This window comes from Cydia pomonella, chromosome 12, assembly GCF_033807575.1.
Source record: "Cydia pomonella isolate Wapato2018A chromosome 12, ilCydPomo1, whole genome shotgun sequence".
Taxonomy (NCBI): domain Eukaryota; kingdom Metazoa; phylum Arthropoda; class Insecta; order Lepidoptera; family Tortricidae; genus Cydia; species Cydia pomonella.
Window position 1 is genome coordinate 11395908 of NC_084714.1, and position 13151 is coordinate 11409058.

The following is a 13151-nucleotide window of genomic DNA, read 5'->3' on the forward strand; positions in this document are numbered from 1 at the left end:
TCAAAGGCCAAGATTCTTTTTGGGTCACTGATCCAGTGAAGTAAGTAAGTATTGCTTTCATAGTTAGTATTTCATGACGAATGAACACGAGGTGAGGCATTGGATGTATTTCCAACTATGCACCAGCTAATCCAGATATAAACCCTCCTTATTAAGTACGGTTTTAGAGATAACATTATGTTAGCTATTATAGTAATCAAGTAATCATTTAAAATTAGTTGGGGTGATATCATTGTATTAAAACATAGTTAAAAACGTTATTTTTTTGTTATCTAAATCAGTTTATTCGGATATTTATTTTGGTGGATATTCGAATAATTAGAATATCACAATATTCTACTTGCAAACCCTACATATAACTTCCCAGTAGGGACACAAATAGGTAATGTCAATACTGCGAGGGGGATCTTGTTTAGGAAAAACCAGAGCGATCGAGTATATTCCTTCAACAAGATGCTCTCCTACAGCATATAAAAAGGGCTTAACAGACCCACATTGGGACCAATTTACCTGAATAGAGACCCACAAATGCTAGATTCTTGCAACTAGGCTTGGCGAAAGAAAAATGATGGACCAGCGTACACCTCTGCAAGGAGCTATTGTCTTGTAAGTGCAAAGAACGCTGTACAGGGTGTGGGGGAGTAAAACACGGATTTAAATACACTATGCTTTGCGCATGCGAAGGTGCATGCTCTGGGACAAAATAATACGTAAAAAAATAAATATTTTTGTTTAATTAGTGTGTAACTTTAACTAGCTAGATCCGGAGTAAATTACAATAAAACGATCTCAGTATTCTTAATTTTGATAATAATACTTTTATCGAAAATATTTTAAGTTACCTTTATCTTAAACATCATTTGCCTTGCAAATTGTATTGAAACAGCCATCCGACTCTTGGTGGTGTCATCCGGTATGGAACAAAAATAGTGTAATTTGCTTGTTTATAAACCGATTTTCAATATTTTAATGGAATTTTATAGCTTATTAATGTAGCATTCATATCTTGATACAATGTCTTCCTGTAAAGTTACTAGTAAAGTTGATGAAAACAAAAAACGGATTTTTTTTCGGGAAAATTTAAATAAAACTTAAAATTTCTCGCAAACTATGGTATTTACAAGGTCAAATGTATAAACAATATTGTAGCGCATTTAATTTTGCTTTTTATGACACCCCACACAAGCTTACATGTGATATACTTGGTGTGGTATACGCAATATTCTGAACACGGCACCGGCCATTTTGATGACGTCATAACTGGTGACTTAACCACGTTAGAAACTGTCTCCCGATGGTTTTTTAGTCAGAATAACATGCTTAACAACATACTAAAATATGATGCTGGTTTCATCAAAGGCACCTTTTGGGCCCTATATGACCATAAGGGAAGCGACTTCATACCTACTCGTATATCATTTTTTTATACAATCAAACCCATTTGAATAAGTAGTCGATAAAGCAGTCAAACACCGATAGATTATTAATATGTTGTAACATGACATCACTATTTTTGATCTCACATAGACAATTTACGCACAAACTTGCATTTTATTTTTGGTCGCACTTTTGAAGTTTGACAGTCGTTCTTGATATCCTATTTCTATGTATCCGGATCCGAAAAATTGTCGGATATTGCAAACCCTAGCTGCGCGCTGCGCTATCTCCCCGCCTCGCGCGCCCCGCGCCGCGTGCTGCCAACCACCTTCGCTTGCAGTTCGTTGCGATTAATTCTATTTACTTTTTGACAAACTTCCGGTAAAAAAAATCTATTTTTTATTTAGTGCAAATGTAGTGTCTTTAGATAAGTACCGTTTTTAAAAATTTTCACGTCTCTTTTAATTTCCCCCGAAGCACAATGTACAAAATAATTAAAAATACATGTTCCATAATTTGCCCAGGCGTGCAAAGTTAACTGAATGTTTATAATGCTTTAAAAAGCTTAACTTGAGATTGCACCAACCGACTGACTTATCCTCGAGCCGCAATCGAAAAAAAAAATTTTTTTAGGGTATCATACATTGCACATCTTTTTAATTAAGATATACTATGCACCAAGGTGTTCTCTATACACTACTTAGCTTGAACCTAATAGCTTTTAATTTACTCCAAAATTACGGCACTTTATAGTTTATACCTAAAATTTAACGGTCTTCCGTACATAATAGAAACGGTGCAACTCGGGGGAAACAATCTAGTTGCGCCATCTAACAAATCCAAAAAAAACACGACTACACGACTTACTTCCATACTTTTTCTTAACTTGACTATACTATTAGAGAAGCTGTTTATGAAAATAGGTATTTCAAAAATTTTGTTAATTGGCTAAGTGCAACTAAATCTGTAAGTTGGTCATTTGATATTAATATTTTTATCGCGTCTGCTTTAAAGCAGGATAAATACAGGTTGTATCGATCAACACCACATATAAATAACAAAGTTAGTAGGTATTGAGGCAGCATAGAGAAATAAGTACCTAGGTATAAAGCTTAGAGTGCTCACTCCATATTATATGAATTTTCTTACTGAATAATTATATGTTGTGTAAGAGGTATGGTACGTATTATTAATAAGTTCAAAATTTTTAAATAGGTTTTCTCATAGCTCGCTTAAAATTTATTATAAATCAGTTTTTAGGGTTCCGTAGTCAACTAGGAACCCTTATACTTTCGCCATGTCCGTCTGTCTGTCTGTCTGTCCGAGGCTTTGCTCCGTGGTCGTTAGTGCTAGAAAGCTGAAATTTGGCATGGATATATAAATCAATAAAGCCGACAAAGTCGTATAATTAAATCTTAAAGTTTAATTTTTTTAGGGTACCTCCCCTACACGTAAAGTGGGGATGAATTTTTTTTTTGCTTCAACCCTACAGTGTGGGATATCGTTGGAAAGGTCTTTCAAAACTAATAGGGGTCTTCAACAAATATTTCTTGATAAAGTGAATATATTCGGAGATAATTGCTCCGAAAGAAAAAAAAATGTGTCCCCCCCTCTAACTTTTGAACCGTAGGTCCAAAAAATATGAAAAAAATCTTGGAAGTAGAACTTAAGAAAGACATTTAATGAAAACTGTAGCGGATATGATCAGTTTAGCTGTTTTTGAGTTATCGCAAAAAGTTTCCCCTTCATAGTAAAAAGACGTACACCCACAGTTCATGCCTTGGTTAACAATCTACCATACTTCTTCTTAGAGCTTACTCCAGTTTAGTTTATTGTGACGGAAGAGTAACTACGGCACCCAACTCTGAGCATGGTCCGACATGCTCTTGGCCGGTTTTGATTTTTATCTATGGTATGGGGTGAAAACTATTAGCTTACTTATTTCTCTATGGTCGCAGTAAAATATGTATTGTATGTATTTCTATATATTTAAGTATTTATAAATATTTATATATTATATATATCGTTGTCTAAGTACCCCCAACACAAGCCTTATTGAGCTTACCGTGGGACTCAGTCAATTTGTGTAATAATGTCCTATAATATTTATTTATTTATTGTGCATTTATTTCGCTGAAACAAAACATTGCTTCATAATAGCGTTTTTACGAAACAGTAATAAAATAACCTACTACTTGTAGCGCTAACTGTATCGTCGACGTCAGATATTATCTGACTCATCGAAGCGGGCAAAATGGCTAAAAATATCGAGCAGGCTTTTACCCCATACTTTAAAAGCTTGTTTCAATATTGTGAACGTCACATTTATTGCAACGGTTTTAAAAGCCTTTCCACGTATTTATGTGTGGAAAGATTTCCTTTTTTATATTTAAGTTGTAAACAGTAGGTAACTGTAGGTATAAGAAAATATTCCATAATAGATAATGAATTGTAAAAATAAGATTAAGAAAGATACAGTTGTTGATATTGGCAAAATTATTATAATAATAACTTTACATCAAATGAGATGCTTAACTTCAAACTCGGTTAAACGACGATTATGGTATTAAGAAAAAGTAATCCTAGATATTTCCTAAGACTGGATTTAACCGAGTTTAAAGTTAAAAGCGACTGTGATGACAAAAACTATTTTGTTAAGTTTGTAGCTACGTAGGTAGGTTACTTGCACTCAGAAATCGTATAAATAACAATGATTTATAACTCAAGATAGGTTATAGGCGTTCCCAAGTTGATGCGCTTACCTTGTGACAAATTGTACAAGTTACCTTTAGTCTCACCTGGGCAAGCGAGAAATTTACACGTGCTAACGAGCTCCCGCATATCGGAAGAGAAAGAGACAAGCTCATGTTTAACAACGAGTATGACATAGATGACTGGAATGCGAACATTTTTTATTTGTTTTATTTTACATGGAGAACCAACAGCTATAACTATGCTAATAACGATATAAATAGTGACACAGAGCCTATTATAATAACATTAATATCATGTTAATATTTAACATTAAGTTACATAATAAAATACTCTTAACGGCGGGTACCAGGGAATCCGGCGCCTGGCTACACGTCTCCCCTTCAGTACACACAGGCACATTTTTGGAACCGCACACTGCGCGTTGCGACCTGCCTGCGACTCGGCGTCCGAATCTGTGCTCCACATAGGTGCCCCTGCGGCACTGATATAGACGCCCTCGGACACCACTTGCCAAAGGAGCGTCGGCCGCTTCTCTAGATACGCCGCGCTTATTTTTATTTTTATTTATTAAATATTTAGACGTAAATTGAGAAACCTTTTGTTGGAAAACCCTCTGTACTCAGTAAATGAATTCATGGAATTGACATTTTGATTCAGAAATTGTTTTATTCTTATTGTTTTTATTTATTGACATTGTTTTCTTTATCATACAGATGATCCTTATTGGGAGATACTATTTCATTGTTTTTAGGGTTCCGTAGTCAACTAGGAACCCTTATAGTTTCGCCATGTCCGTCTGTCTGTCTGTCTGTCTGTCTGTCTGTCCGAGGCTTTGCTCCGTGGTCGTTAGTGCTAGAAAGCTGAAATTCGGCATGGATATATAAATCAATAAAGCCGACAAAGTCGTACAATAAAATCTAAAAATTTAATTTTTTTGAGGGTACCTCCCCTACACGTAAAGTGGGGGTGAATTTTAATTTTCGCTTCAACCCTACAGTGTGGGATATCGTTGGAAAGGTCTTTCAAAACTAATAGGGGTCTTCAACAAACATTTTTTGATAAAGTGAATATATTCGGAGATAATCGCTCCAAAAGAAAAAAAAAATGTGTCCCCCCCCCCTCTAACTTTTGAATCATAGGTCCAAAAAATATGAAAAAAATCGTGGAAGTAGAACTTAAGAAAGACATTAAATGAAAACTATAGCGGACATGATCAGTTTAGCTGTTTTTGAGTTATCGCAAAAAGTTTCCCCTTCATAGTAAAAAGACTTACTTTAATTAGGTACTGATTATGCAAATTCGCCTATTTGTTTAACTCGCGTGAAAGGTACCGTTTTATCCCTTGGTTAACAATTTACTATACTTTAAGCTCCAGTTTAGCATATTGTGACGGAAGAGTAACTACGGAACCCTACACTGAGCGTGGCCCGACATGCTCTTGGCCGCTTTTATTTTATATTGTTGTGTGTTGACGATTCTTATTGGGAGATATTATTTGTGTTCTTTTATTAATTTATCGTTTTTATTTTTATTGTTCTCGTATTTTCGTAAGTTTTGACATTGTAAATTTATATTTTGGATTTTGTAAGTATTTACCTACTTACTGTTATTCTAATTGTATTGACAATCCTTATTGGAGCTATAATTTTATTTCATTAGTACTGTTATTATTTTCATTTTTATTTTATTTTGACGATCATGATAGAAATTTTTATATTTTTGACATCAATGCAAATTTATTATGTAATTGTCTTTCATGAAATAAATCATCTAATCTAATCTAATCTTAACGATATTCTCCGCCGGTCTCTTGCCAGCGTCAACGTGCTTGCTCTTCTCGAGCCTACTGGTATTGAGGGAGACGATGGTAAGGGACCGGACGAAATGTCACTAATTCCATGGAAGATGGGACGGGTGCTGGTATGGGACGCCACATGTGTAGACACCCTAGCCCCGTCTCATCTCCACGGCACACTGCAAAAGCCGACGCGGCGGCAGAGACGGCCGAAAAATTAAAAAAGACCAAATATAGGGGTCTCGGCCCCGAATACGATTTCGTACCTTTTGGCGTCGAGACCCTTGGCCCGTGGGGTCCGAACGCATCTACACTATTTAAGGAATTAGCTAAAAAATTGCTGATGCCAACGGTGATGGTAGAGCTGGCAGCTTCCTCGCACAAAGAATAAGTATTGCGATTCAACGAGGAAATGCTGCCAGCATCTAGAGCAGATAGTTTTTAATTATTAATTTTAAGGTTAGTTTTATTTATTTCTAGATTATGAATTTAAGTTTTATAGGTTATATAATTATATTTGTATTTTTTTTGTATTATGCATAAATGTTAATATTGTCATCAATAAGAAAATAACACGCACTATTTTGCATGGGCACATGCAATAATATGTTAACAACGTTATGTATAATCAAATTAGCAAATTATTCCTATTTTGATGAACAAAAATATATTTATTAAAATAATATTATAAATGTATACTTGGTCAGCAACTTATGGTTAGCATGTATTTTTTAACCAGTTCGCAATTAATGTCATACTGAGCTGCACTATATTGATTTGGTTCGCAAATTAATTATTTGATCGGCAGTAAACGATCCACAATTCATCAAATTTTGATAAGGAATCAGCGAGTAAGCGGATTATTACATTTTGGATTACAATTAACCTGACCCGCAAAAATTGGTTACCTGAAAAATCAGTTGATCAGCAAATATCTAACCAACCTAACCTACGGGGCGGGGGTAGGTTTCCTAAACAGTTGATTTTTTAAACAAAAAAAAATTTGCCATCATTTGATTATTTCCCTTTCATGTTGTCCTTCAAAAAACTTACACCCCATTCACAAAATGTGCGCAACTAGCTCTTTGTTGGGGAATTTACAATATGGACGGTATGATGAGGGGTGAAAGGCCGGGACGCAACCGTGGCAGGGTAAAGCTGTTGGATCTGGGTAGCTCCGGCGCTGCGAAAGGGCAGCCCTCCCTCCGCGCCTCCGTTTTCTCTCTTGCTCTCTAGGGATAGGACAGACAAGACCACGTGGATAGTGGGGTGCTCTGATTCGGTTTTAGATGACCTTGACAATTTGGTAACTTTGAGATTTTGGTAACGTGTATCGTGTCACGTGAGCTGATTTCGCTTCGCCTGCAACTCTGCCGATTTTTCAAATCAAACGCTAGCCACCTTATTATATCAGATTACCATTCCTTTAATATACATACGTCTCTATTAAACTGCTTAGAGACATGTTTTATCTACCAACCAATTTTTTAATCTTGCTGACCAAATAATCCTTTTGCAGCTCAACTCTTTATTATTTAAGCAGATAAATTATAGCAGAAGCAGATCAATATTGTTTATAATTTCTGACCGTTTGTGAATTATTTGCTGAACAAGAGTTGTAGCTCGATTTTTATTTATTGCCAGCAAAATGTTTGTATGCTGTCCAAATGATTTAATGGCTTTTATTTTTTGCAGATCTGTTTTATAAACAGCTGATGATTTAATTACTTCCCTTAAATAACTATTAAAACTGATTACTTAAGTTGGATCAAAGTTACACAGTGGGTAAATTAATACCTAACAATCTATTTTGTATATTGTATATGTATATGAGTAGCAAACAGCAACTGCAGTTATTATAATCAATTAAATATCTTATAATAAGTTCGGGATGGGAAGATGTTGTATTAAAAAAAACTAGAACTTGGGTATTATCTAGAAACTATTCCTATTTCGGGCACGAATATGATTATAAATAACAGATTTTTTCGTAGGTATAAAAATAAATATGGAAGTATTTTTAGTGCTCCTTATGTGTATAACCTATTAATAGCTACAAGTATATAATATCCTTGATAAAACATATTGTTCGCCCTAATTGCTTATTACGAAGTATTTTTTTGAAGGTAGGTAGGTACTTAGTGAAGCGTTTGACTGGACCCTCCGTGTGCGATATGGGAAAACCCAAGTGAATTAAATGTCACACCTTACTCAGAGCCTGTCAACTGAAAAACAACTATTTCGATAACTATTTTGTCTGTAGGTATCCAATTTTATACGCCTACCTCATAGAGACTCGCGATAAGTAAGACGATATTCATTTAAAAAAATATAATGGAAAATATAAGAATTTTAATAATTGAAACAATACAAATGCCATAGTTTTGTAAATTACTCCGGGTTTTAATTCAATTATAGTTTAAGCCAATGGGGGTTTTTACCTTGATCAATTTATATTTAACACATTTTTGGACTGTCAGAAATACGATTGGTTAATTTTTTTATAAAGTCAACCCAAAAGGTACTGTTCACAGATGGGAAAAAATGTACCTATAGGGACAGTCACTTGCTGTATGTTATTCTTTGAAAGTTGCATAAATATGTGACACGCTATAAGGTTCTACAAATAAGATCGTGTCGGATGTTTTTGCGGCCTTCGTTGTGTAACACATTATTGCATATTATTGACTGTACAAGCTATGTAATTCTGAATGGATGTGCTCCATAATGTCAAATGAATGATGCTCGTAACCCATGATAAGCATTTACATATTTTTCAATGCCTACATCGCTCCACTGGGCCTGCCCTTTTTCAGTCGCGAGCGACATTGGCTCGCATTTTTCGTCCTAAATTCGATTTCGGCACGAACCAATGAATTTTCGGAGACATTCATATTAGGACGATAATTCACGTTACTTTTAAAGTGAATAGTACTGTTTGGTACGGTTTACTACTGTAGATATAAATTAGTTACCTAGTGTTAATAAAGTTACCTTCTTTCATTGGCATATCCATAATGGTGATCAACCAAAAGCATAAAGGCCGGCTGCCGGCCTATGATGGTTTTGTCATTATATCATTAATCATTTAATGCTTGGATTGGCGATTATCTGATAAGTGACTTAATTCGGTATAAAGTCGCGAGGGTAACCTATAATTGACTAATGATAGCGCGACATATTTTGAGGTTTTGAAAAATGAATTTTAAACTCTATGCCTTAAGGCGTATTTTAAAGAATAGATGATTAAATCACATTCTACCACTTATCTTCATATGACATTAACAGTTAAAAATTATCCATGGTTTGTGCTTTTGAAAAATAAATTGTAAACAAGTATACTTAAAGCGTATTTTAATGAATAGTTGGTTAAATGACATATTACCACATATCCACATTTGACATTGATAGTTAAAAGTTATCCATGATTTAAGAGTTTGCAAAATAGATTCTTATTGTGTTTAATTAAGACGTCTTTTAATAAATAGTTGGCTTGTGTCTACAATTCATACATAGCAAATGGGGAATCATTGCTCGCTTTGATTTGAAGGCACGTTTTAAGGTTTGAAAGACAGGCAAATGTAGTGAAGCGTGTAAGGTGTTCAAAATTAAGCGTGTAGATCATTTCCAACATTTCACACGATGAGTTACTTTTGGTACGGACTGTGCCTATTGAGTGAAATTAACGTAAGGCGGTCTTCACACTGGCGTTGCACCACATTCCATTGCGATGTGGATGATTTAGTATACGGCGGAGTTCGCTATAGTTTTCCTTCAATAGTTTTTCGCCCGGAACTGAGAACTCGCGGTTTGCCAAAAATTATGTATAGCGATTGCATTTGTTGCACCTACTTACTCGGAAAATGATAAACTCTGGTACAGCAACTTGGTCGGTAGAAAAAAGGCGGTAAATTTTTAAAAATATAGGCGCAAAGGGTCTCCCATATAAAATTTAAACTTTGCGCCTTTTTCTACTGCCAAACTGGGTGTGTTTGAGTATAGTTTCAAGTCACCATAGAGATTTAAAAAGACCGTATCTATGGTAAACGGTTACGTTTCTTACCAAATGACTATATTATGTAATTTTGAATTCGTTTATCTTGCTAATTATGTAAAATGGTACATTTAAAAACAATATCAAAAACGTGTAAGCCGGGCTTTTTCATTTGATACCGCCGACCACACTTTCTTGCAAACAAGTTGACTAGAATAGCAATAAGACCCCTCACAAATAGCTTTTGGGTTTCTAGGCTCTTATATAGCTCCAGAACCCCTTGATTGAGCCTGCTCATAATTTAATTTAAATTAGTACAAAACTAAAGTTATTGCATAACAAGCTATCCTCTGAGAGCTCTTAAAAAAAAAAATGTCGAGACCTGCCAATAGCCAGTCGTGTGTTCCAAGTTGAATGTATGATTTTTTGTCATATTATTTGGACCCAACATGGTTCGAAAGTTAGAGGGAGGGACTCTTCTTTTTTCTTTCAGAGCGATTATTTACAAAAATATTATCTTTATCTAAAAATGGTCATGAAAGACCCATATTTGTTTTAAAAGACCTATCTAATGACAGCCCACACCGTAAGTTAAACACTACGGTTTAACTAACTCACGTTATTTTTGACACTTGTGCGACATGTTTCGGAGAACCTATTAGGTCTTCATTTTCAATCATGTCTAGTTCATCTGAGCATTCACGCTAGTCATATTTCTTTTTTGCTAAAGTTAGACTCACAACCGTTTAAATTCGATCCCATGCCGTGCTTATTGTTAGCTTGGCTCAGTTAACTATGAACTGCATACATAGGATTATGTATACCTTATATTTCGTAAATGAATGACTTATGACGTCACAAAGTTTATGACTTCCCCTCCCTCTAGTCACAACATGTCACATTTTCTTGACCCCCTCTCTCCTCCTTAACGTGTGATCTAATTAATGGATGACCTCTTGGGGCTAGTCCGGTTTCCTCAGAATGTTTTCAGGAAGGCAGTGTTAATGAACATAACAAAATAAAATAATACTAGGCGAAATATTTATTTATTAATAGGGCACGCTTCTCTGCATGTAATGCATCCCTCGAGCAGCGCCCCCTTCCATTTCCGCTTCAGGTTCGCCTTTTATTGGAAGATTTCTGGAAAAAAGAAAAACCAATTATACCTATAAAGTAAAATAATCAAAAAAAACTTTTTACAAAAAAAGTAAACCGACTTCAAAAAGGATAAAATAAAATATTATACTTTTTTAAGTATATGCATTACCAACTAATATGTTTGAAGTCGGTGCCTTATCGTCAGTTTATATTAAAATTTCTGATCACAATATCATATTGTTGCATTAAAACTACTTTGATTAAGCTAATCGCAAGATATAAGGTAATTGCAGCAAAAACAATTAGAAGTCTCACAAGTTATTTTCTCAACACATTATGACGTTAAGATTTTATAATTAAGTGAATAGTTAAAAAAATATTCATATTGTCCATTTCTGCCTGAAACACAAGGAATCCTAGTTAAGGTATTTGTAAACCACTTTTCTCTAATAACAATTCTTAGTCTTTAAGAGCAACCAACGTAGGTACAATACTTTTTCAATGGATATGGTAGGCAGCTGCCCCCAGTCTCCCATTTAAAAAAATCCATGTACATGGGTATGTGTTCGGTCACCGCAGAGCAAATTTGAGGAGTGGAGCCCTAAACATGGTAGGTAAACCTAAATTTAATTTATTCATAAAGTGTCCAATGTCCATGCAATTTTGCAGATACATCACGTAAAACTAACAGGTGACTTGCATGGAACGACTCTGGGTATCTATGTACCTAATCGCGGAAAACGTCAAACATTTCACAAATATTTATACTTAAAATATTATAACAACGGTTATATGTATATGTAATCTCTTAATATTTTAGAAATTACAAAATAGTATTTGACTACCTATTTGTATCCGATTTAGCAAAATGATGAGTTGTAACAAAACGTACTAATCCCGATTCAAAGTAATCCCCATTGGTGTTGTCAGGGATTACTTTGGCGATCTTACGGTTTACAAGAAAATATCGATTCTGTCCATCCATTCGATTTATTCTAAAATTTCTAATTATGATTTTGCAGTTATTACATACCAACTGAACGTTTAGCGAATGAATTCCTTTTCTGTTTAGAAACTGTACGCCATGCGGTAAAGGTTATGGAAATATTTTTACTTGGGTGCAGTCTACTGTGCCTAAAATGTTAGCAACCCCATATGCCTCCTGAACACCTCTAATTTTCTGGGAAGACTATCCAAGTGTCCTTGAGTCTGTAAACAATCCAACACTTTCATGATTTGGTACTTTAGCTACACGTAGCATTGAATAATACTTACATAAATACATATGTAAGAGTGGTAAAGAAGTTGCATATAATAACAAAAATAAGGTATGATTCTGCATTGAAATATTTAGGTAGAAACACTTCAAATACAAATACCACAAAAATCCACATTCAAGCCTCATTTGTACTTCATGGTCCCTAAAAATCTACGTAAGAAAATAAATATAAATATTTTGTTACTGACTGCGTCTTTTTGCCTTCATATGCACCACTGCACATCCATACTCGTGTTTTTTTACCTTCTTATCTCCGGTGTCAGTGGTATTCTGTACCAAAATGGACATACCTTCTATTCACCACAATTACAAATTGATCCAAGTACCGGCTGACGGTAGACTGAGCAATGGACAAGCCATGGTCTTGTCCAGTTCCCCGTTAGTAACTACCGTCAGCCAATAGGTGCAGTGATGTTAAAACCTAAAACAAAGACTTGTAAGTAGGTATATCATTATGAAATAATGATTATGATCAAGGTGGTAAAGGTAACGGGAATGATTTGAGGAATAGTGCAACATTATATCTTTACTTTAAGATGTGCCGGCAATCCATCGCCATGTTGAGGCTTGAGGTCGGCGTCAAGTTCAGCACACATAGAGTGCTAATTCTTTCCGCACCCTATATATGCGCCATAACTCCCCGTCGGGCTTATCAAACGGGTTGCATGCATCCCTTATGGCCCGGCGTTGAAGTTTTCTGTCTTGTTTTTCTTCGATAGCAGCAGCTGCCAAGAAGAAATGTCTTGCCATCCCTGAAAAATGTATTGATCATGTTATATGTAAATAAATGAGTTTGATTGTATATATAATGAAAAACACAGATACTTACTGATATTTAACTCCAAAAATTTGTATTTTGCACCATTTATATAGCACAAGAGCACTTATCGTGA

General features: G+C 35.1%; 1 protein-coding gene and 1 long non-coding RNA gene across 2 annotated transcripts in view; one reads left to right on the forward strand and one right to left on the reverse strand.

Annotated features, from left to right (window-relative positions):
• The window catches only part of LOC133523578 (BAI1-associated protein 3), a 159678-nt gene that overhangs the window by 76864 nt on the left and 69663 nt on the right, over positions 1-13151 (forward strand). The window lies entirely within an intron of this gene.
• On the reverse strand, positions 11414-12977 carry LOC133523541 (uncharacterized). Its single transcript, XR_009800239.1, has 3 exons — positions 12789-12977; positions 12549-12679; positions 11414-12188 (listed from the first exon to the last, which is right to left on the reverse strand). It is a non-coding gene; the product is annotated as an uncharacterized LOC133523541 (long non-coding RNA).